This window comes from Lutra lutra, chromosome 6, assembly GCF_902655055.1.
Source record: "Lutra lutra chromosome 6, mLutLut1.2, whole genome shotgun sequence".
Taxonomy (NCBI): domain Eukaryota; kingdom Metazoa; phylum Chordata; class Mammalia; order Carnivora; family Mustelidae; genus Lutra; species Lutra lutra.
The window spans coordinates 75,519,429-75,545,261 of NC_062283.1; the positions used below are offsets into that span (position 1 = coordinate 75,519,429).

Sequence of the window (25,833 nt, forward strand, 5' to 3'; positions counted from 1 at the left end):
GTTTTTTACCTCCCTTCCCTCGATCCATTTGTCATTCCTTAGCTTTCAAGTATGCTGTTCCCCTGAAAATTCTCTTTTAAAAATCATTAATAATTAATTATCCATTGGCAATGACTTGGTGACCTCCACCTTGTCCCTGAAATTGTTTCTTTTCCTATAGTTACTATGACATTATAAATAATTACATCTATTTTTCTTTTGAACACTAATCTTTCTGGTCACTTTTTCTTTGACCTTCCTTGTCCTCTTTCCTCCATATGTACATGTTTCCTAACCTTCCACCCCAACTCTATTCTCTCTCTAGGCCATCTCTTCATGACAAGCTCATGGACTTTTACTGTTTCCACCACTAACCCCATGCTGAGGGGACCCACCTATATATTGCAGTCTTGCCATTATCTGGAGCTCCAGTTTTACAATTAGAGCCTCCTATGTGATGTCACTTGCATGTGCTACTGGCACTTTAACTTAAATATGTCTAAAATCTTGTCTTCCCTCCTCAAACAACTTTTCATCTTCCTTCTTAACTTTTATAAGAATATCAACAATATTCTTCTAGCTCCCAGTCTGAAAACTTATTGTCATTAAATCATTTCTTTTTTTTTTTCCTTCCCAAAGTTGGTAAGTTGTCAAATTCTATTAATATCCCTCCTTTGCAATCTCATAACTAATACCAGGTCCCAATACACGTCACCTATATTATTCCATCCTAATGACCCTGCCTCTGTCTAAAGCAAATGTCTGAATATTATTCCTATACTTAAAACTTTCATTAACTCTCTATTGTCCATGGAATAGAGTCCAATTTTAAAATCAGTCCCTTCTATGGCATTATTAGCCCAGGCTGTATTAATTCATACCATGTCCCTGAAGCTCTTTTTCTTCCTCATATACATCCCACAATTTCCCACCACTTTGCCTGGTTCTTTTACCTGTGCCCAAGATACCCTTCCAACTAATGATTACATAACAACATTATTTAAGACCTAGCTCTAAAGTCACCTTCTATAGTAAAGCTTTGCTTTTCCCCAGGTAAGAATAATTTTTTAAATTACTATGGAAACTTATCTGTATTTAACTCTTTACTCTGTTGTCTTTGAACCGTGAACTATAATTACATAGAAAACTTTTAGGTGATAGCAAAAATTGAGGTCTAAACAACTTAGATTCCTAAGTTTTTCAGTATTTTAAGTTGCTCAATAACAATATTAACATCTACATTTGATCTTAATTCTGTACATAGTATGTGAAACATAAATATATGTTAAACGAAAGTGAAATGATTTGAATGTCGCAAAACAAATTTAAACTAAGAAGATGATATATTGATGATTAAATACTATATACCCACAAAGAAAATATGACTTAAAAAATAGGCTTAAGCATAAGCTGACACCCTACAACCTCCCCACTCCCACTTTGGGGTGAGACTTGTGTGATGTTCTTCCAGGAATCTCCCTAGTATCTTGATGTTAATGCCAGGCTAGAGGGGATAAACAACCTTAACATGAGAATGGCAAGGCCCCCGGGTATCCTGTAGGTCCTTTTTAGTGTATGAAAGGTCTTTTGAAACCTTCCTTTTTCCTGACCTCACCCTTCCAACTTGTAGATATATAATGGGCCCCTCTTAATGAAGAGTTCTACTCTTCCTGCCCAGGGGTTCTTTCCCCATACTTCAATAAATATTAATCACCTTTTTCACCAAAAAAAAAAAAAAAAAAAAAAAAAAAAAAAAAGTAGGTTTAAGATCAAACACTTTATACTGAATATATAATTTGGCACATTGTAATTAATTTACTAAACTTTTTTTTACCATGAAAATTTTAAAACAAACACAAAATCAGTAATTTCCTCTTGAAATTGCACACATAGCTCCTAGTTCAAACCTCAATGTACAAGAACAATTAACAACATTTTGCAAACAAAAATAACCCTTATAATTTTCTTACTCTACTTATTTTGGAAAGACTAGAAGTTGAACATCTTGTCAAGTATGCTAAGTGTTGTGGAGATTAGGGGCTGGCTACTAAGTGCATGATGAAGCTATATGTGTTTTCACGTGTGATCAATTGTCAGTGAGTGGGTAGAGGACTGAAAAACTACCTGAGGAGTAAGAGAAGGCTCTTTTGACTTTTACTTGTAACTTGTTAAATTGGCACAGCGCTACCTGAATTTCAATCTATTTATGACAGCTTAGGAAAGAATGTAAGGACCTATTTAGCCAGAGTGATTCCATCTTGGATTAAACAGTCATTTTGTTGTTTACACAGTAAAACTTAAACTGACCCTGCCCCCCCCCAGGGGACTTACTTAAAAACAAGTCCCAGAAACCAGTCCCAAGTAACAAAGCCCAAATACAAGGGTGGATCAGGCCAGGTGGAGACATCCAATCAGTGTGTGTGTGTGGGGGGGGATGACACATACTGTCTCTCTAGCAACCAAGGAGTGTGGGTCCTGCCTTTTGGGTGCCAATTCTGACAAAGGTGATAGGCTAGTTCAGATATCTACTAGGGTAAATTGTAATTCAAGTGGTCACTTAATGTGTGACCTAGCATGACTGTGGAGCTTTCTCTGTGTTACAACTTCATTGGCCACCTGTGTGTGGCCAGGCCCAACCACATGGCCTTTTCCCTTAAAAGCTAGTCTGTAAGGCAGAGAGAGGTCATCCTCTCTGTAAGAGTCGTGGCCCCAGCTGGTCGGTTTGTTTCTTGATGCTTGGCATGGAATAAAGCTTTGCTTGACCTTCTCTTTATATCAGTCTCGCTCCTTTAATCATGGACCCATTAGTGGGGGACCTTTCATTTGGGGGCTCTCCCAGGATTAAATGATGAGAACTGAGCCAGCATCAGAATTTCTGGGAAAAGCCTCTGGAGGTAAGATCTCAGGATCCTGTCTGGTTGCGGAGCTCCAGCATATGGCCCACCAGGGAGAAGCTGGACACAGCCATGCTCCCCAGGGCTGGAGTGGATGTGGGAACGCCCCTTCCCTCCACTGGTAGATCACCGGGGGTTCGAGTCCCCCTAGAGGGGGTCAGGGGGTTCAAGTCCCCCTAGATGGTCAGGGGGTTCGAGTCCCCCTAGGTGGTCACTGGGGGTTTGAGTCCCCCTAGGCAGTCACTGGGGGATTCGAGTCCCCCTAGGCTGTCAGGAGATCAAGAAAGTCCCCACCAGTGGCAGGTTCTAGGTAAGGACCGCTGGGCCTGCTGTTGTCTTTGTCTTGTCTTTTTGTTGTCTGCTGTGCTGTTTGTTGTGCTTGAAGGAATGGGGCAAGCAGAGAGTAAGGGGACTCTGACTTTTAATGGCTATAACTGGAGCCAACTGTGGTTAGTTAGTCTAACTCAAGACAGAGACTTCAAGGAATATTCCCAAGCAGCTGCCGAAACTCCCTTCATTTCAGGGAAATTCCTGTCTTCTCTGGCCCGACAGGGACTGCCTAGCCCCTCCCCCTTGCTGGTGGAAAAGCATGGCGTCTGCTCCTCTCTTGGAGCTGATGAGCTGTAGAACTGGGAACCTTTCTCTGCCTTCTGGTGGCACTTTCTTCTGTTCTTCACTGTTGGGAAACAAGAAGAGCGCCCCCTGGACCTAACACCCCCACTCCAGATCTTCCCACCCATGTCTCAGGCAAACATTCGAAATGGAGTGGGCCCAGGTGGAACATAAATCAGTATTTAAACTAAGTTAAGTTTGTTGGGTTAATTAGAATGGTCATGTTTTCGAGTTAACAGCAGTAAATGTGAAACTTCAAAGTTTTTACTTTAGGTCAAGTAAGCTCGTGTTATTTCTTAAAATCTGTTAAAAAAGAAGTGACTAAAACTGATGGTTAATTGTCTGTCTCAAGAGTTTTAATGGGTAATTGTTAAAGTAGCTTTCAAAGTCTTTGGTAACCTGAAACTTTAACCAAATGAGATAAAATGCTAGAGTGCTGGTCGCTGGAACTAGGTTTGTGCTTTTGAAATCTGTTGGTAAACGTGTTTTGTGCTTAACTGATTCATAAATTTGCTTTCTAAGAATTCTGTTGTAACAGTTCACAATTGGTTAATATTTAATCTTCACTAGAGATTGAGATGGTTCTAAGAAAATGTAAATGGTTTTCTCTTTGCCTGCCCGGAGTTGTAAATGAGATCTCTTTGACTCATAAGGCTTTCCCTTGATATGCTAAGTTACTGCTAAACCAATGACAAACCTTGGATTACATTTAGGTAAATGCTGTAACTACTCTAGAGGTTCTATACATTTCCTAAAGTTTTAATGTTTTGATAAGGGTCATCACTTGATATCTAACCATATCTATTCTGAGTTTTTGTCATTTATAATTGTTTTAATTCTCTTGTAAAATGAATTCTGCCTTAAAGGAAATTCATATGGGAGACTTTCAGGACAAATACAGGTCTTTGATATGTTAAAATCCTGGAACTGAAATGGGTAAGAATTTACAGAAATAAGAGCTGCATTCAGACTAAACCAGAATTAGTAGCATGGGACTAGATGAACTGAAAGATTGTAATGTGTCTCTTGATGTTTTGTCTTATTTTAAGCATTACTGGTTCTGTAACGTTTGCTCTTCCAGACTAGGGACACTTTTTCTTAAGTTATCTGTAACTTACAGAGATGTACAACTACTCATTTGTAAACAAATCAAAGCATTCAACTTTTTCTCTCTATCTGAACCCTCTGAAACTCAAGGTCTCAGTAAGTATTCTTTCTTCCATGGCAATCAGTCATTTGCATAAGTTCAATAAGAATCTGTTCTTCTTGTAACAGGATACCATTGGAAACACTGGTTATTTTACCAAGGCTTTGACTGGAATTTCATATTTGAAAAAGACTCAGATATGACCAGACAGCTTAAAGGAACTAAGGTTGACTTTATAAAACCTGGAGCCATAAAGCCCTTTGGAACTGTTGGCCTCATACCTTGCTTTACAGAGTTCCCAGCAGCCTCACCAGGTGAGTAAAGAATGTCACTTCCTGGCAGGATACTTTGGGTACCTCAGGAAGAGGAATTCACCCAAATTGACAGGTATTGCAGGCATGTCTGATGGCAAGTACGTGGCTTGGCTTCTGGCCCGGAGAGGCTACTAAAAGTTCAACCTAGAGATTCCTTATAAAAAGTTCCAGCAAAGCAGGTTCTAAAAGATCTATATGATCACTTACTGTTCTTGCTGAGCTTATGTAAATAATTAGGCCAAGTTTGTTAAAACTGGACTTGTTTTTCAATAAATTAGTCCTGATTTGGCTATCTCTAGAAATGAGGGTTATTTTAGAGAGAAAAATTATGTTTTAATAACATACCTTTATGGATGTTAAATTCTAGATTTGATTGTTTTTAAATGTTTGTTTACCTAAGCTAGACAACTTGAGGTAAACTTCAGAGAAGTCGCACGATAGCTCGTTTAGACGATTTTGCTTTTGCCAGTCAGTCAGCCCCAGACATAAGGAGGAAACTTCAGAAAATTGAAGGATTTGAAAGAAAGAATCTAAGTTAGTGGGAATAGCAGAAACAGCCCCTGAGGACTATGGGTCATGCTTGCGGGGGACAAGAGCTCTCTTACAGACTCCACAGGAAAAAGGATATTGGGTGTCAGCAACAAAAGCACACCACTTATTTAGGCTTTGATCTCCATGAGGGAGTTTCTTGGGATGGTGGGCTACTGCAGGCTGTGGATACCGCAGTTCACGGAGATGGTGCAACCTCTCTGAGAACTGACTAAGGGAGGACTCACTATAGTAGAGTGGACAGCTGAGGCAGAAGGAGCATTTTGGGAATTACAAACAGCCTTACTGAGTGCCCCAGCATTGGCCATCCCAGATGTTACCAAGCCCTTCCACTTGTATGTGGATGAAAAGGCAGGGGTGGCTAAAAGAGTTTTGACTCAGACTCTGGGGCATTGGCAAAGGCCAGTAGCCTATCTTAGCAAGAAACTAGATCCAGTAGTGGCTGGGTTCCCCCTTCCCTCCGCATAATTGCTGCCACGGCCCTCCTGGTCAAGGATGCAAGTATATTGACTCTGGGTCAAAATCTCATCTTGACCACCACCCACACTATCATGGGCCTTCTCTGGATTCCACTGGACCGGTGGATGACAAACGCCCGAGTAACAGGATATCAGGCCCTCCTCCTCAACGAACCAAAAGTGACCTTCTGGCCCCCAGCGGTGCTAAATCCAGCCACGCTGCTGCTAGAGGAAGTGGCTGACCACCCACACAATTGCGGGAAGGTCCTAACCCAAGTCACAGGAAGGCATCAGGGCCTGGATTTACGCAGGTCACATCAAACGAGCTGAGGATAAGGACGCCCCCCAGAGATGGATGCTGCTGCCGATGGACCCCACTGATCGTGCCGAGCTAAGACTCAAAAAAACAATGAGTTCATTGAATTCATTGTTGCTCCTATTGTTAAAGTATAGGTGGGAAATATAAACAATTAGGTCTTGACATAGTATTTCTAGAAAAGGGGAGCTCTGCATAGCCCTAAGAGAGAAATGTTGTTTCTGGGTAAATCACACTGTAGTCAATAAAGACAGTCTGGCAAAAGAGGACATAGAACTGGCTGAAAAGTCAAAGATTTGACTAATCTCCAAAGAAAAGGTGGGAATGTAAGGGACTATTTAGCCAGAGCGATTCCATCTTGGATTAAACAGTCATTTTGTTGTTTATGTAATAAAACTTAAACTGACCCTGCCCCCCCACCCCCAGGGCACTTACTTAAAAACAAGTCCCAGAAACCAGTCCCAGGTAACAAAGCCCAAATACAAGGGTGGGTCAGGCCAGGTGGAGACATCCAATCAGTGGGGACCCATACTGTCTCCCTAGCTACCAAGGAGTATGGGCCCTGCCTTTTGGGTGCCTTTTGGGCACCTATTCTGACCAAGGTGATAGGCTAGGTCAAATGTCTACTATAGGGCAAATTGTAATTCAATTGGTCACTTATGTGTGACCTAGCATGACTGTGCAGCTTTCTCTGTGTGTTACAATCTCATTGGCCACCTGTGTATGGCCAGGCCCAACCACATGGCCTTTGCCCTTAAAAGCTAGTCTGTAAGGCAGAGAGGGGTCGCCCTTGCCTCTTTGTAAGAGACGGCCCTGACTGGTCAGTTTGATTCTCAATGCTTGGCGTGAAATAAAGCTTTGCTTGACCTTCGCTTTGTATCAGTCTCACTTCTTTGATCACGGACTCATTACTGGGGGACCTAACAAGTTCAGGATCTTTGTTCACTCCAGTTGGATCAGACTGGACTCCAAACTATGTGTGCTTGTATTTCTACTATATTTCTACTCTAAATATCCAGGATCCAAGTGATTCAGAGTCTGTGCAGGGCTCAATTACTAGGAGTCAAAGTTTTCCTTCTTAACTCTGTCTCCAGACCATCTTTTACAATCAGGAATTCCGTAAGGCTCAGTCTGAAATCTAACTCCATGTGAGAGCCAAACAACAGCTATATAGACACCCCATTGGTCTTACCATTGGCTACCAATTTTGAAACACATGTAGCCTCACTTTTGTTCTTGCTTTTAACACATACCAATATCCTGGTCTCATATTCACTTACTGGGCTATGTACACTTTATCCTTTCCTAGATTAATGACTTTTTCTGAATCTATATTTAGACCTTTAGCCTTTTCATGATACCATGGCATTAGCCTTTGTGAAACAACCAAGTTTTATCCACATTCCACTTAATGCCAATAAGTAAAATTGATTTGAAAATAAGCCACCATGAAAGAATGAGATACATTAATATGGACTTTGATGAATTTATGGACTCTACCACTAAGGGCACATTGATATCTAGCAAAAGATATCAATGTAACATGTACTGTAATCACTTATCAAATATGGCAACACAAATATTAGGTTATTAGAAAAAAGATATGATTAGGATTTGAGAGAGGGCACCCATTAATTTCAGTAACTCTAGCTTCTAATTATTACCTTACAAAAAAGTTTATATATTTTCTTTAAATATTCCTTATCTAATTTTTGTCTTACCCTAGACATATACAAACTAATTTATACATTAACATATATTTATGAAATATATTAATTTATATTATAATTTATTAACTAATATATAAATTTGTATTGTGTTAATTTATATCCATGTATTCATTTATATTATATATGTACATATATAAATTGCTTGGTTTTGAGAATGTGGAGAGGTTATGTACATTTTATATCTCCCTAGAGTCCTGATAAATATTCTCTTTATAAAGCACATGCAATAAGAGAGTTTGTTTTTTTTCTAAAGATTTTATTTATTTATTTGACAGACAGATCACAAGTAGGCAGAGAGGCAGGCAGAGAGAGAGAGAGGAGGAAGCAGGCTCCCTGCTGAGCAGAGAGCCCAATGCGGGGCTTGATTCCAGGACTCTGGGATCATGACCTGAGCTGAAGGCAGAGGCTTTAACCCACTGAGCCACCCAGGCGCCCCGATAAGAGAGTTTTTTTGGAAAAAAAGTTACGATGTTTTAGTGGAGAATGTGTGAAAAGGTATGTGTGTAGGTTTGTGTGTGTGTGTGTGTGTGTGTGAGAGTATAAGGCTGTTAAATTGTCCCTTGAGATACTTCTGGCAACACTGGATATATTACTGATTTCATTTCTATCACTAAAACAGAACCACACATTTTAGAATTGTTCCCATTTATTCTGAATTGGGAATATGCAAAACTTTTCTTTTCTTTTTTTTTCCTTTTTCGTCTTAAGTTAGACACCATACAGTACGTCATTAGTTTTTGATGTAGTGTTCAATGATCCATTAGTTAACATATAACACCCAAGGCTCATCACGACATGTGCCCCCCTTAATACCTATCACCTGGCCACCCCACCCCCCACCCTATGCCCCTCTGAAACCTTCAGTTTGTTTCCCAGAGTCCATAGTCTCATCATGATGATTATTTTTAATGTATATTAATGTTCTTAAAAATATTATTTAAAATGTCTCCTTTTAAAGGGAGTCAATATTCATATAAGTAGTTGCCTCTGATTAGACATGGCAAAAGAAAGAACTTTGAAAACTTAAATTCCAAACTTCCCAATATTTCTTAAAGCAAAATGTCCCCAAATGAGCATTTCAAGGAGCACATTTTCTAATTTAATATTATGCAAGCACAAAGTGAACATTGTTCACATAAGCTCTCCTCATCCAAGTTTCATCTGTTCAATCCCTGCCTTCCTAAGGGAGTCTATTGAATTAGGATGCTCTCCAGATGATTGGGACACTGTTGAGCTTAAATAGCAGCATTTCTTCAATTTTCCAAACACTAACTTGCAATTGGACTATAATTACTAGTTTTAGTTTATCACCCTAAAGGAATGAAACCATTGGCACTAGAACACTGAAGACAAAGACTTGGGAACATGGATACCATAAATCTTGTGCAAAGTGGGTTTGTTTTTGTATCAATGAAATAGTAAAATCAATATAGAATTCTTCTATAAGAACTGAACAATACATTATGTTAGAAACCTTAGCAGGAATAACCATGACATCTTTTTCTTTAAGCTGCAATTACCTTTTTTAGTTGAGGCAGCACTGGTCTCTTCTTTGGCTCGTTCAGTTTCTGCAAATTCAGATATTAAAGAATGAAACATGGATATCAGAAATGCCAGGTCATTTTCTTAGGATATTATAAGTCAGGCAAGACTAGAAGTGCCCCAAAGATAAAATATGGCACCTGAGAGCAAAGCAAGCAGCAGAGAAAACCACTCTATAAAACACTTATATATATTTTTAAGTAATGAACTCTCTTATCTCCCCAAGATACAAATCTGTGGCATTAAATTCTTGCCAGTGTAAGTAGTGGCCATAAAACAAGGTAGCTTATTTCACAAAATACACTGGAATACTAATTAGTTTATATTCAAACCTAAAATGATGTATGAGTTGTGGGGAGGAGGACTTCAAAGGACTTCTTCATTTAGCCTGTAATTATGGGGGGTGGTGATTGACCATGGTGATTGACCATATGAGGTGATTGACCTCAATCAATTAGCTTTGTATTATAAAAGATTCACCATAATATTATAGAAAATTCCAATTGAATATTTTTTCTGAGAGAGACACACACACACACACAGAGAAATGAAAAGCCAAAGTGTATATTTGCAGTTTCTCTGAATATCTAGTGTGGAATGTAAAGGAGCTGTCTTGAAGACATAATCTGGAATGCTGGTCCTACTACACAATTTTGGACCTCAAGTCAAAGCTAATTAAAGTTTTCTCTAATTCATAAGAAAACAAGAAAAATAACAAGGAACTGGTGAATATTTACAAATCTTCATCTACTTATTTTACTAACTTTTTTTTGTAATGTTGTTCTCCTTTGTCACCTATATTTTTATGTTTATTTTTATTCTTATTAGTATCTGTATGTATCCCCCTCACTCATATACATTCAGCAGCCGGGGCTCTGGACTCTTCATGTCCCTTTGCCCTCCCTGTGTCACAGAACTTGGGCTGTGAGAAAAATCAGATGTCAGAGGAGACCTTCACATTATGTTTAGGCTTTAATTCCATAATATTAGATACCAGAAGTTTACAAGTTGAGCCTAGACAAGAAGTCATGTAAATATCTTCTTCTCCAGGCTGTCTTAAGACTCTGAGCTCCAGGACTGCCCAGACCCCTGACTTTATATACCTTGCAGATAAAGACTTTACAACAATGGTTCTCTAACTAGAGCGTGCAGCAGAGTCACTCCGCGGGCTGTTAAAACACAGATGCTGAGCCCAGAGGTTTTGCTTCCGTGAGTCTGGAGCATATCCTGAGAATTTACATTTCTAATCAGTTCCCAGGTGATGCTTATGCTGCTAGTCCAGACCATAGTCTGAAAACTGTTTACCAAACTTCCCCTAAAAGACAACCAAGACATTCTTCTGTGAGCCACATCCCTGTTTACCTCAGTTACCACCACAAGTTTAGGCTTCCAGCAGAAAACAGAATTCACATTTCTTCTTTTTTTTTTTTTCACATTTCTTTTAAAACAAAATCTTTACAAAATCCTTCAAAGTCAACTCCCCACCACAGTACACACCCTTGCATTAGAACATGGGCTTTGCTTTCTTCTTTTAACTACACCCAAGCTCCTTAAGGACACTGCGTCCCTTCAAGCCATCTTCTAAAATGGAGAAGGTTTGTTTTTCCATCCCCTGCATACCAAAGTGCCTGGAGGTGATGTATATATCCTCTTTACTTCTTATTACTTCTCAAAGCTTGTTACCTCCTTGCGTCCTCTAAATCTCAGTTCCTTTGAAATACACACTGTTAGGTTGCCCCTGGATCTATGTCTCTTTTTCATTGTCATTAACTGACCTTATACTCTTGCTCCATCCCACATTGAGTATTTTTTTTTTAAAGATTTTATTTATTTATTTGTCATAGAGAGAGAAGCGAGAGTGAGCACAGGCAGACAGAGTGGCAGGCAGAGGCAGAGGGAGAAGCAGGCTCCCTGCCAAGCAAGGAGCCCGATGTGGGACTCGATCCCAGGACGCTGGGATCATGACCTGAGCCGAAGGCAGCTGCTTAACCAACTGAGCCACCCGGGCGTCCCCCACATTGAGTATTTTTACACACAGCTGTCATCCTCTCCATTACTACTGGGGGATTTCATTCAGAACGAGTCTCAGCAAACCATAAGAGACTTTTAATCACAGAAAACAAACTGAGGGTTGTTGGTGCAGGAGGGTGGGAGGGATAGGGTGGCTGGGTGATGGACATTGGGGAGGGTATGTGCTATAGTGAGTGCTGTGAACTGTGTAAGACTGATCATTCACAGACCTGTACCCCTGAAGCAAATAATACATTGTATGTTGAAAGAAAGAAAGAAAGAAAGAAAGAGAGAAAGAGAGAAAGAGAGAAAGAGAGAAAGAGAGAAAGAGAGGAAGGAAGGAAGGAAGGAAGGAAGGAAGGAAGGAAGGAAGGGAGGGAGGGAGGGAGGAAGGGAGGAAGGAAGGACAAATCTCAGTCACAGCTGCACATTAGAATAAGCTGGGGGCTGTTATCAGTCAATGACTTTCAGATGTAGTAGGCCTAGGCTGGGCTACAGAGCTTTGAAAGCTCTGAGATTCTGAGTTAGTGAGTCTGGGATGAGGCCTGGCTATTCATATATTTGGAAACTTCCCAAGATAATCTAATATTTAATGAAGATCGGGAGTCACTTACACACACTCTTCATATGTCTGCTTCATCTCTGATTTCCTTGGCTTCCTCACTTCTAAGCACTGGACTCCAGTTCTGTGCTCACTACCACTTGCCAACATATGCTTTACTTCTCTGCTGTCAGAATTCTGATCCCCAAAATCCTATTCTCTGGAACCATTGCACCATTCTTCCCTTTACATCTCGCTTAGTCAAGAACCTTTTCCAAACAGCATCTGACTCCATCAATACTTTCATTCTTCTGATCTTACTCCTTTCTCACTGCTCCAGATCTCCCTCATGTCCTCATTTTTACTCTTAGCAAGCTAATATATAAATGAGCCATGGTGCAATCACTCTCTTCATGTCTGCTTTTATAGTCATCTGCTATAGTAGTCCCCCAGCCTGCTTTTATTTTTTTAATGTTTATTATTTTTTTAAGATTCTATTTATTCGCTTTAGAAAGCACACAAGCGGGGGGGGGGGGGGGGGGAGGGGCAGAGGAAGATGTAGGCTCCTGGCTGAGCAGGGAGTCCGATGTAGGCACTGGATCCCAGGATCCTGAGATCATGACCTGAGCTGAAGGCAGACGCTTAACCTACTGAGCCACCCAGGCACCCATCTCAGGCTGCTTTTAAACTGTTAGGTGGCTAAAGACATCAGAAATTTATTCTTTCACTGTTCTAAAGGCAAGAAATCCAAAATGAAAATGTCGTCTGGCCATTCCCTAAAGCTATTTCTGATTCTCCTGGAAAGAATCCTTCCTTGCTTCTTCTTAGCTTCTGGTGGTTGCTGACAACCCATTTACTAGTTTATATCTGCATCACCCCAATTTCTCCTTTCTCCCACTTCTCTTCTGTTTATATGTATCTGCATGTCTCCATATCTCCCTCTTCTTATAAGGCACCAGTCACTGGATTCAGGGCCCACTCTAATCCAGTATGACCTCATCCTAACTTGTCTACTTCTCTAAAGACCCTATTTTGAAATAAGGTCACCTTCATGGACACTGACTTAGGACTTTAACATATCCTTTGAAGGGGAGAACACAATTCAATCCATTCAATCCATTACACCCCCAAACACCCTTTATGCTTGCCGCCTGAGCAGTCATCCAAACTTCCACACTGAAGGAAGGCCCTCACGCTGCCGCAGATCTCTCCTGAATGTCTCAGGTCAGTATTTAAGCGAGAGCTCAGCACTGACCAGCAAGACTAGCACAGAACTAGGGAAGTTGTTCTCCCATGCTAGACAACTGGCTCATGCATTCTCTCCCCTCCTCAAGCTTCCAGTATCCTGCAGTGTAGAGAGAAGCTGCTATTGAGAGATTCAGAGAGAAAAGAAAAGCAGATTAGAGCACCTCCTATTTTCCCTAGCACCAGCACACACCTGCACCATTTGTTTTCCTTTCCATCCCAAAGGATGACCAATCCCTGCCCCATATTTAATACCAGTCCAGCCTGCATCTGCATCTTCTTTTGCCAAGTGAAGGCCTTTCTTCTTGCAAATATTACTTCTATGTGCTACCTCATCAGTTTTCCACTTCAGTGATACTTTCGGAAACATAATATGTGACTCTTGATAACTGCAGACAACCATGTCCTTCGCTTCCATCTGCCCCCAAGCCCAGCGGCTCATCTCTCCGTGGTCCATCACAGAGGCCAGGAAGCTGCAACACGATGTCGCCACTTCTATCTCTTCCTGCTCTGGGCTTTTAAAGCCTGATTAATTATGAAAAATATTATAGAAAGGAGAGGCATAAAGAAAAATATATCATATGTATGTGCACATTTTAAAGAATGGTAATAAAAAATATGGTCACCTTTATAACATCCTGTGAGCATAAAAATAAAACATTGTCAAAGCCTTTGAAACCTTCCACTACCTCATGCCTTTCCCTTCATCTCAGAATTATTATTGTCTTACATTTCATATTAATCATTTCCCTATTTTTCAGTAGAGTTTTTTAATTACATATACTTATCTCTAAAGAAAAATAAGACCATTTTATATAGATCAAATTATATAGTTTAGTGAGATAACTATAAAAATTGATTTCTACTGTAAAATTCTTGTGACTTCTTTCAAAACATTGTATTGAGATGCAGTGTCAAAATAGGTAAAGTAGTTATTAGACTAGGGTAGCTCTAGTGACTTTGGAAGCTTATATAAACAAACCAAATCCCAAGTCATTTAGATTTTTCTGGAATCTGAATCTTGATGACTGAATCTGGAATCTGGAATATTTTGTTCTTAACTAAAAGTAGAACTATCATGACAGCCAAATAACTAAATTTTCCCAAATAAGACAAACACTTAAGTTCTAGCCAATTACATTATTTCTTGGCTTTGCTTCTGTGCCTTCTTAAACCTCTGCCCTAGCCACTGCCTATGAGCACCTCTAAGTACTTTTTCATTTTTGATTCAAATTGTTTGCTTAAATAAATTCAGTTTAACCTTTTACAGAAGCTATGTTGACATGAGTAGCTGTAGTTAATTGTCAATTTTAACTGTTTTATACTATTCCTATACACACACACACACACACTCTAATAATTATACATCCATTCTCCTGCCAATGGACATTAGGTCATGTATGATTTTGTGCTGAAGAACATTCACACATATGTCTCCTGGTACAGTGAGCAAAATTTTCTTAGAAGTGAAATTACTGGGTCATAGCATTTGCTCATGTTTAATTTTTCCATATAAATGCCACAGTGTTTCTCCAAATTTTATATTCATGCCAACAGTGCATGTGAGAGTTTCTATAGCTTCATATCATTATCATTATAAGAATAAACATTTTTCTCTTTTTTGGTTAATCTGTATCTTACTCTGCTTTTAAGTAAAATTCCATTATTCTAAGAGACTGAATGTCTTTTGATATATTTATAACCATTTGTGGAGGGTTTCTTTTTTTTTTTAATGCTTACTTATATATTTTTGTCCATTTTTTTTTCCTGCTCACTATCAAGTTCTTTGTCTTATTTTTCATTTTTGGAGTTATTTATTTTTTTGCTACTTAACTCTTGTTACTAATATGTGCTACAAATATCTTTTCCAAGTGTGTATCTTATCTTTTCTTAGAATTATATCAGTACTATTTTGAATTTATTCGGTCAACATTGTCTGTGATTTGGGTTGTGATCTTGCAATTTATTATCCAAACTGAGCAAGTGAAAGGAGGTGCTAGTAATAATTATTCTGAAATGGTATGAATATGAATATGAAGATTGCCTTAACCAACTGAGATTCATGGTCATAGATGTCATCCAATCTGTGTTCTAGACCCACCTCATTAATATCAGATCTGTTTTTCAGGCCCATAGATATTCCCCCTAGTAACTTCCATGGCAGAGTACATAAATGAATCCCAGAGTCCATGCCACTTTTTTGACTAATATAAATTGTCCCCAACTACCTCTTCTAATATATATACATATATATATATATATGACTAATGAAATTAAAAAGGACTTTTTTTTCCTTTTTTAAAAAGTAATCTCTACACCCAATATAGGGTTCAAACTCACAACCCCAAGAGCCAGCCAGATGACCCAAAGGGACTTTATTTTAAAATTATTTTAAAATTCTGTATACTAGCTTTTCCTGAAGAATGCTGAGATGTGTTAGTAGATCAAGTGATTGACATCTGACTTACATATTTAGGTACTGAAATGTAGTTAAGGCGATAAACATAGGCTTGGTGGCTGAGCATACCACAAATCTAATGCAGTGCGAATATCAAGGGAAGAAAAATGCCTGACTATGCCATTTCATATAAATTTGAACCCACAATTAAAAATGACAATTCAAAATGGGTAGTCACTTTTGGCCACTGATCTGGTCTTTAGAGCCTTTTTTACTCAAAATTCAAACTGAGCAGAGGCTGGGAGAACATGTATATGGAATACATGATCAGAGCCCTGTGGTCCTTGATATGAAGAAGGAAGTAAAATATAGCAGTGTTTCCCAAGATTTTGAGGCAATGTGGTCACTGAAGTGTCCTTGGGGGGGGAAAAAGGTACATTGTGGTCAATTATATTTGCTAATCATTATCTACTATTCCCTCTTGAAGATTCACCAAGGAGAATGTTAAGGATCTGAAATGACCGAGGGCTTAAAAATCTGTTTGTTGTGTCCTCTTCCTGCTTGGAAATGGAAAAGTCATAGCATCAACTCCTATGTGGCTATCCAGCATGTGGGAAAGCAGGTACAGTGCACTGTGGAGAAAGGAACTGGGTATGTTGAGGCATTTCTGTACATCCTATGATAAAGGAATTTGTGTTGACTTGCAGAAGTTGTAAATCTAGGTTTGACATACCTGGTTGGTCTAAGGTAGTCTTCCTCCAACCACATAATCTCTGACACATAACTCTGTATGTAGCAGTATTAAGTGCCCTTCCACAGTACTACATCATTGAACCTGGAAGATTTCCCTTTTCTTCAAGTTCATAACCAGCATCCTGAACTGATACAGTTTCCAAGTGTGTATATGTTCTCCAGTATTTTTCCTACAGTAATTTTGGTTTCCTCAAGATCTAGAAGAAATGGTTCCACAACACCAATTTAATTGACATTCTAATGATTTCCTTGAATGAAGTGCTAATGCCAAATTACCTTTTATTTTTCCCATAGCAGTCAATCTCACCTGTCCTCTTTAATTCAATACCATGCAATTGTATCACAAAATACTTAAATTATCTTAATTAAGCTATACATCTCACTCTCATTTGTTCTCATAGTATAATATAAAATCATATCCCAAATGTTTAGGTTATATACATAAACCTATGTGTACCATGCCAAATGGGTAATTTTAAGAATTTTTAAGAGTATTTTTAATGATATGCAATCTTTACATTAGGCAATAACTTTATTTTTTTTTTAAAGATTTTATTTATTTATTTGACAGAGAGAAATCACAAGTAGGCAGAGAGGCAGGCAGAGAGAGGAGGAAGCAGGCTCCCGCTGAGCAGAAAGCCCGATGCGGGGCTTGAACCCAGGACCTGGGATCATGACCTGAGCCGAAGGCAGCGGCCTAACCCACTGAGCCACCCAGGCGCCCCAGGCAATAACTTTATAAATGGCCCACTGTATATAAAAGATGTGAAAAAATTCCTCTGTAGTATGGTTTCAAGACTGAAAAGCAATTCTTAGTAGAAGAAATGGATGGTCATGTTTTTAATACAGAATTTAAACAATTTATGAATTATCTCTAATTTTTTTTATTGAAGGATAATGCCCATGTTAGGTCTAAATCTCTCAAGCATATGGAGAGTTGAGAATTAATTCTTTTGAAACTTTTATATTGGGTCTAAGATGATTTAGCAACCTAATTTGCTAATTTCCTGCAAAAGATGCTGATCTCTTCAGAACTTGATTAGATAGTGTGCTTCATAGATAGCAGAACTTACAGAGTTGTTTTACTGCAAATCAACATTTTTATCTATATGTCACATTTTTCTAGGAAGAGAATGTTCGTTTTTAGCATAATCTTCAATCTAAAGTTCTCTACCACTGCTGCAAAATTATCAGTTTTGTTTTATATATTTTCTTGATTATGCACTTCTACAGACTAAGTATTAGCATACTGAAGATTCCATAATACAGAGTTCCAATCAGCTTTACATTCAACTAAAAATTTTCATGAAAATATAAATGGAATTTTAGATTCATATTACACCTCTCAATCAAAGTCTATAATGTCTATGTAAACACTTCCAACTGTAATTTTTTAAAAAGCATTCTCACCAAGTTACCCAAGATTATATTTTCTAATTTTTCTCTGATATATCCACCAATGATATACTCTATCTCAAAATCCTGGCACTAAGTAAAACATGCATTTGTTTTATGTAATAGTACCATCATTAATACTCATGCCGTTCTAAACCAAATGAAAAATATAATCATACTTCTATCATGCATAAAACTGAGATTTGACCTGAATATTAGAGAAACTAAAAGTATGTTTTTTTCTAAAATCAAATACATGTCATTATACCTAGAGTAATTTTCACTGTGACATTGAAAATGTGACAATCTTTAGGTTGTTCATCTAATGGAGAAAAACCATCAAAGAAACCAGCATTTGTCCCTAACTGTACTGTCAAAGTTAATATTGATGTAAATGCCATGGAATCAGTTATAAGTCAATATTCATAATCTGAAGATATAAGCCTTAAAAGGAAATTATGACATTACACGAGCAGTAGTTAAAATTGTTGGGAGCTTCATTTCATTAAAGACACAATGAGGGCACCTGGGTGGCTCAGTGGGTTAAGCCTCTGCCTTTGGCTCAGGTCATGATATCAGGGCCCTAGGATTGAGGCCTTGTTGGGCTCTCTGCTCAGCGGGGATCCTGCTTCCCCCCCTTCTCTCTGCCTGCCTCTCACTTACTTGTGATCTCTGTTAAAAAAAATAAATAAAATCTTAGAAAAAAAAAGGCACAGTAACTTTCACCGATAGACAAATCACCTTGCCTACTGGTTTGGTCAAGTGATTAATTATTAGGAAAATTAAGTCTGATGTTTTTAAGAAACTGAAGTGATCATTTATTATGCAAAATAAGAAACAAAAATACAACTACTCAAAAAGGAGTTATGAGCTGGACAAATTAACATTTGAAAATGAATATAAATTTTAAGAAGAACAAATTCACAGAAAAGGTTGAATAATTATGTATATTATTTCAACACAACAAATATTAATAGCAAGAAACATTTGGTAAGCCAGCCTCAAAAAATTAGCATTAGCATTGTCTATAGCAGAAAACTTAAATTAGTAAGCATCTGAAATATGCTCTTTTCATTTTTGTTTTATTCAACATACTTGCTTTTACTTGTTTTTCACTTGGAGCTGTTAAAACAAGGAACAATAAAGTCTAAATTAATTACAAGTCCACTATCTCTCTCTAAAATAGTTTTAAAGTTATTTAAAATTTTTTAAAGATTGTATTATAACCTTGAAAACCAAGGAAAACATAGAACTGAGAAGGAGAAAATACAACACTGTGTCATTTTCTTTGGTATAGTATAAATTTGAGCCATGAAACACAGATTTTTCTTTTTTTACATTTATATATCTTCTCTCAACACAGAATGCTCATTCGCAACTTACTCATTTTGCTTTGCCTTTTAAATTAGCTAAGAATCTGATTGTTTCTATATACAAGCCAGTGCATTTTCCTTAAGGTGGTAGGAAAAGAACAAAGTGAACTAATAAATTATCCAATGGTTTCAATTGTTAAAATGCAGGTAATTACTGCCAAGCTGTTACACTGTAATCATACCCTGAAATGAACAGATAATGATTTCAAGCAACTTAAGTTATTGTATTTTGTTGGATTTAATATTAGACAATAATGGTTAGCTATTAATATTCTTGAAACCGATTATACCCATTGTCATTCTACATGTTTCTCTATGTTTATATGTTTCTATGATATATATTCTAGTTTTTTGCATATGTGCACAAATAAGAGTATGTGTTTGGCCCACCTGTGGGAATGTTACTCACAAATGAACAAATACTCTGTCCTCTGGGAGGTGGACAAAAACATTCTTTCCCAAAGGATAAATAGTACCAATGTTAATGTGAAATGGTGAAATCTGATCATTTCATCTTGGGAATTATTTAAAAGTCATTCCCATTTAAATTTTTAAAAAATGTGGTTATTCTATTTGGTGTTTCTCCTTTCATTTAATAAACATTATCAAATGTCTACTGTGTGCCTGCCATTATAATAAGCACTCTAATTTCTATTTAAAATGGAAAAAAGAAAAGGTAATGTGATCATAACAGTATAATAAGTCCTATTATAAAGGAGAGAGGATGATGCTATGGGCCCTAGTTAGAGGAATAACTAAATGGATTTGAGTTATCTGAGGAAGTTTTATAAACTTAGAAGAAGAAGAAATGTAGCTTTTAACCTGTGGTTTGCTCTGAGCTGTGGGAGTAGGGAGCAGTGGGAAACTGTTGAGCTATATTTGTAAGGTTGGTTATTTACATAACATTGAGTAAATGCAATTTCCATTTAAATACAATAAAACGGAAAGAGTAACTAATGGACATTGTATGAATTTGTGACCACCTATACGCATACACACACACATACACATATGAAAACTCAGTAAAGTTCTGTGAGTAGAAATCTGAAGGCAAAATCAACATATAATATTTTTAAATGCAGTCCATAAAATAAGATTTAGAAACTTGCATTTATTTTCATTTGAAACAACTAATAGGGCAGACTGAATGCTAGAAACCTTTGAGAAAACCATTTGGTATTCATACCCACTGCATTTTTAGATGTGTTTGTTTGTATGTGTGTTTTACTGATTGTCTGATTCTCAATTCAATTTTCCCCCATTACAATATAAGTATATTGAGGGCAAAATCTACCTCTGTTTTCATTGCAGCTCCCCTGAGTACTCAAGAAATGTCATTAAGTAATATTTTGAATAGGGAGAGGATATTTGCTGAACTAAATATTCCATATTTTACAAGTAAAGCAATATTGGATGCATTTACAGAAAGTGTGTGTTTTTTTCTTGCTTTGTTTTGTTTTTGTTTTTTGACACTCAACCAGCAATTCTCAAACACTGCTTTGACAGATTCCCTGGGGATCTTAGGAAGTTTCAGATTCTGATTCCAGTCCAGGCTGTACAGAGACACTGTATTTCTAACAACCTGATGCTACTGGTTTACAGGACATCATTGGGTAACAAGAATGTAACACATTATTTGGCTTCTGTTTTCTAAAACTGCATTGATGTTAACTCTATGTCAAGAACTTGAAATAAAGACCATGAAGTGAAGGAATTTCCTGCCCTTCCCTGGCATGGCCCTTACCCCTTGTCTAAGGCTGCAGCCATAATAAACATTGGGCATCAGGTAGAAAGAACCCAGGAAGGTCAGTCTAACTCACCCGAATGTTCCTTCTTTGATGACTTTGCTGTATCAAACAAGAAAAGAAAAAAGTCAACATTTAAGCAATTCTATTGCATTTCAATATTCAATTGCAAATTAAATAATAAAATGAAAGCAAGACAGAGGAATTTAAAAACGGTTACCTGGTTCCACATGTTTTTCTTTCTTTTCCTGTTCTGAAACATATTATTATTGTTATTATGATGATTCTAATTTTATATGTCCCACTTTAATTGTTTTAACCACAGAGAAACATGTATGTGTTAACACTGGACTGCAGCAACTAATAAAACAAATAAACTAATAAAACTAATAAAACAAATCTTTCCTTCTTTTCCATTCACTGAGTTCCCTCACATAACAGCACAAAACTATCCTATGTAAGAGGAACTAAAATTTTTCATGGATAATAAATCCCCCAAAACTAAAAAGAATCTATAAACGATGGAAAATAATTAATTTGCCCTTATATTAGATCAACATAAAATAAATTTTCATGTTGGATAAAAAATGGATAAATTTTGAACCAATATTTATAAATGGATAAAAATGGACAGATTTCCTATGGATGTCCTCTTTATAGATGAAATCTTCTTATATTGAAAAGTTATTTGTTTAGCTAAGACAAAGACTTTGTTGAGGCAAACTGAAGATACTAAAATAGATTGAATTTTCAGTGGAAAACAAAACGTGCTTCCCTTGTTTTTAGGACAAATGTTCCTTGTAGAGTCCTTATTAGATAGCATTTCTTTTTAAGAACCCATTTTTGTCAATATTATATGAAACAAAACATCATTCTGGCCTCAAGAGTAAGATGACACATATTATAATAAGAACTAATTTTATACAAAGTGCAAGTACTAATTTTATACTAAATGCTATTATCTGCAATTCTATTTTTTATTTTGCCTTGACAAGCTTGTCAAATTAAAAGAAGATTTTTCAAGAAATGTTTTAACATAAGTACCTTATTATCAGATTTTTTGAAGAAAAGGTATGGGGAGATTATTTTAAAGTTTCATTCAATGAATACATTTTGGGGACTAGAAAATGGGTATGCTGAAAGAATTCTAAGAACTATATTTTAGAAACATAGAGGGCTATCAAATCTTCTAGGGTCATCTCATCAATCTCTAAAGTGTACAATTTTGTTTATCAAGGGTCTAGTCATGTAAGAATAAGAAGTGAGTAATCCACTCACAAGGAGAATGTAGGCAGTAAAACAAATAAAAAAAATGACTTGACCAAGTGTCACATATCAGAAAGAAGATATTTAGGTGACTTAGCTAATGAGAACATTACCAAAAGTTGTTTGAAAACATGGAGTAATTAAATGTGTTGCTTAATCTTTTGCTGAACTGGAGCAACATTCATGTAATATTTCTAAGAAATTGCAAAGTGATGACAGTTGGAAAAATACTAGAAATTGATCTGGGTATGTATCAAAATTGAATTCCAGCTATATGTTATATTACAAAGCTAAAATAAGGGCCTTCCAGTCACATCCGAAAGCCAGCATATAAACAGAAATATACCTGTGCTAATTTGGAACAATGTGAAGAAAAAGGTTGTTGAGGATACTTATTATTATGTAGGATAATTCAGGATGTAATTATTGAATTATCTTTAATAAATACAGATTAAGGTAACTTAATCCTATCTATAAGTCCTATCTATATTTGATATACAAATCTTATCTATAATTGATATTTTTTATTTTTTATTTTGAAAAAATTGTAGATCACAAGAATATTCAAAAATACGTGTGTGATGGTCCCATGTTTTGCCACCAAGATTTATTTTAAATTAAAAAAAGAACGACTTCTTAATTATGATAACTAGAAAAGTAGAAGCAAAATAAGAATATAGGGATGGAGATATACAGCTGAATGAAGCAATCTTAAAGACAAAAAAATCTAAATCAAACAAATTCAAAGATACAACAATCAACAAGAATAAAAGCAAGTCTAGTGGCATCTGGTGTCTCAGTCAGTGGAGCATCTCACTCTTGGTTTCAGCTCAGGTCATAATCTAGTGGGTCCTGGGATCCAGTCCCAAGTAGCACCCCTGCCCCCCAGCAGGGAGTCAGCTTCCCCTCTCTTTCTTCTTCTGCCCCTTCCTGCCTTTCATTCTCCACCTGAGTCTTTGAACTCTCTCTCAAATAAATAAATCTTAAAAAAGAAGCAGGATACTCTAGATGAAAAACCAGAGCAAATACATTACTTTAAAGAGAGTTATTAGTTGTTTAGAGGAAAATTCTTTTTCTTTTTGCTAATACTGCCCAAGTCGCAATCCACTGAACTTCTCAATGAAGGAAGGAGTTGGGGTATAAATGAATGCCCAGGACGACATTTTTTTTCTTAAATGAAATATACCAGTGCTCCGAAGGTTGCCAAGGAGATGCAGTGTATCTGTGAGATCTTTTAAATTACATAGCCTGCAATAAAGTGAGGGCCTTACAGTTATAGATATATAATTTAACATCAATTTTCACATCTCTGGTTGTCCTCCATTTTCCTGTTGGTGCAATGGCTTATAGAGTGTTTCTGTATCCAAGAGCCAGTGCTCATTAGCAGCTGTGCATACACATAAATCTGAAACTGAAGGAACACATACTTCTCTAAAGATAGATTGCTCCCCCTGGCTGAGTTGTACTATAATTTCATGATTCATCCCACAGAATATTTTAGAGCATTTTTATGACATAGAATGCCTCAGTGTCCTAACCTTTAGCAGGGTCAAAACATACATAAAATTTTCAAAAAAGTGGCATATATTTTTAAACAGATTTTTAAAAAATCACTGGGATCCTTTAAAACTCTGCATTTCTGGGAATGTAATGATTTTTAATGGGTGATTGAGTAAGGTTAAGTTGGGAGTTTTTTGTTCCCATTTGTTCAACATGTCCTAATTTCTTCAGAGGAAAGCGTATATTTGCAAAAGATACAACCTCAAGGCATCTATCTAGCTTTACTATTAGCAAACAGCTTTAACACAGTGTTAGAGCAACAGTGGATACTGCCGAAGGCATGTATTCCAAGCAATGCTATTACAACAAAACTTATAGTGCTTGTGGGGGGAAATCACATTAAGAACGAAATGTCACATATCATATGAACATGCCAAAATACTTATGGATTACAAGAAGAAAGATAATGGGAAAGTGGTTATCAAACCAGCCTGAAAAAGAACTTCCATTTGGGCTTTTTTAAGGACTCAGAACAAACCAGATTACAGGGACTAAATTTACATTAACAGTTTTGGTTAGTGAAATGAACTTGTAATTTTGGTTATGAGGCTGTGGATAATATCATTAGACAATTGTATGAATATGGAAAAGGACTTTAAGAATGACTGCCATGGTTTTCAGTCCCTCTGACTCTCAGGTTGTATATTTTTTCATTCTAACAAAAAAACAACAAGTACAGTTCACATGCATAAAATATAAAAAAGAGATATTCAAAACTACGAGTCTGAATATACCAGCAGGCCAATAATAATTGTAAAGAGAAAAACACATATACACAAATACAATTTCCATGCATTTCCTTACTTTTTCCCTTGGGGTGTTCTGTTGGAAAAAATGAAAACAAAACAAACAAACAAAAACAATTGGTCTTATGCTCTTAAAACCTTCAAAGATAAAATTACTCCCCCAATAGGTTGACTAGACGATAATTTTTCCAACCCCTTCCCCCATTCTCTCTCCTCAAATTTCAATGTTGGTCTGAGGTATTGCCAATTACTACCGAAAGTGTTTCCAGAATTTGAGTGCAAAACATTGACAATGAATCAGCCTAGGATTACACACACTGTTTAGCCACTTTCAATTACTTATACCTTGCAGTCTCTTAAACACAGGTGAACACATAATCACATACAAGCAAATATGAAAAAAACAGGTATCCTTGCCAGATGAGTTATGATTCTACTCAAGACTTAATAGGAACAATTCAGTTTCTGATTGATGCTAGTGTATCCAAGATTAATTGAATTTATGCTTTCTAGTAAAATACACTCTTGATACTGAACGTTGTTCAATTTCTTGTCAAGCAAACATTTCTTTGAAAACAATTATTGTGAAAAGTAAACATACGCAGTATTTGTTTTTTATTTTGCCAAATAAATCTCATAACAATAGTGGCGGTAAAGATTTGACTCTTTCCTTCAAATTCCTTCTCTCTCTCTCTCTCTTTCTTTCTCTCTCCTATCCCATATATAGTTTTTTCTTCTATAATTGTCCTTTAAGAAGAAATGCAATTTGGTATTCATCAAACATAAGACAGAAAAGGAAAATATTTCCAATACCTTCTACTGGGGTTTTTGTTTTCTTAGAATCTGAAAGCACAAAAATAAATTATTGATAAAGCAGATATCATAAATTAACAACTTATTAGTTTACAATAAAATGCCAAATACTCTGAAATAATCTTCTGTAAAGTAGACTGATCTCATAATGTATTTCTAGAATATGGGGCTCAAGGAGAAAGTACTCTGTTTTTGAGAAGATGAGTATTAGAGTGAGGCAGTACATAAGAAATTTTCTGAAATAGAAAGACTTCAAAAAAATGACAGAGATGAAAGAAAATACCCACATCAGTTTGCACAGAGATTACATTGTGCCTATCAAAGCTAATAACCTTTTAATAGAAAGTCAAGCTGAGCCAATATATGGTCTGCTTCCATAAAGATGGGCTGAAGCCTGTGAATTTAGTCTGTGGTTTCTTCATTTGCTCAATCTAAAGCCACTGAGAT

At 36.9% G+C, this 25,833-nt stretch overlaps 1 protein-coding gene across 1 annotated transcript in view; it reads right to left on the reverse strand.

Moving 5' to 3' along the window:
• The window catches only part of LOC125102962 (triadin-like), a 154,862-nt gene extending 129,452 nt beyond the window's left edge, over nucleotides 1-25,410 (reverse strand). Inside the window, exons 1-6 of the mRNA XM_047734650.1 lie at nucleotides 25,387-25,410; nucleotides 24,632-24,649; nucleotides 21,222-21,254; nucleotides 21,077-21,103; nucleotides 18,979-19,005; nucleotides 9,520-9,567 (exon numbers count right to left, since the gene is read on the reverse strand). The gene's annotated coding sequence lies outside the window, so the exon portion shown is untranslated. The remainder of the gene's footprint in view (nucleotides 1-9,519; nucleotides 9,568-18,978; nucleotides 19,006-21,076; nucleotides 21,104-21,221; nucleotides 21,255-24,631; nucleotides 24,650-25,386) is intronic.
• Nucleotides 25,411-25,833: the final 423 nt, after the last annotated feature.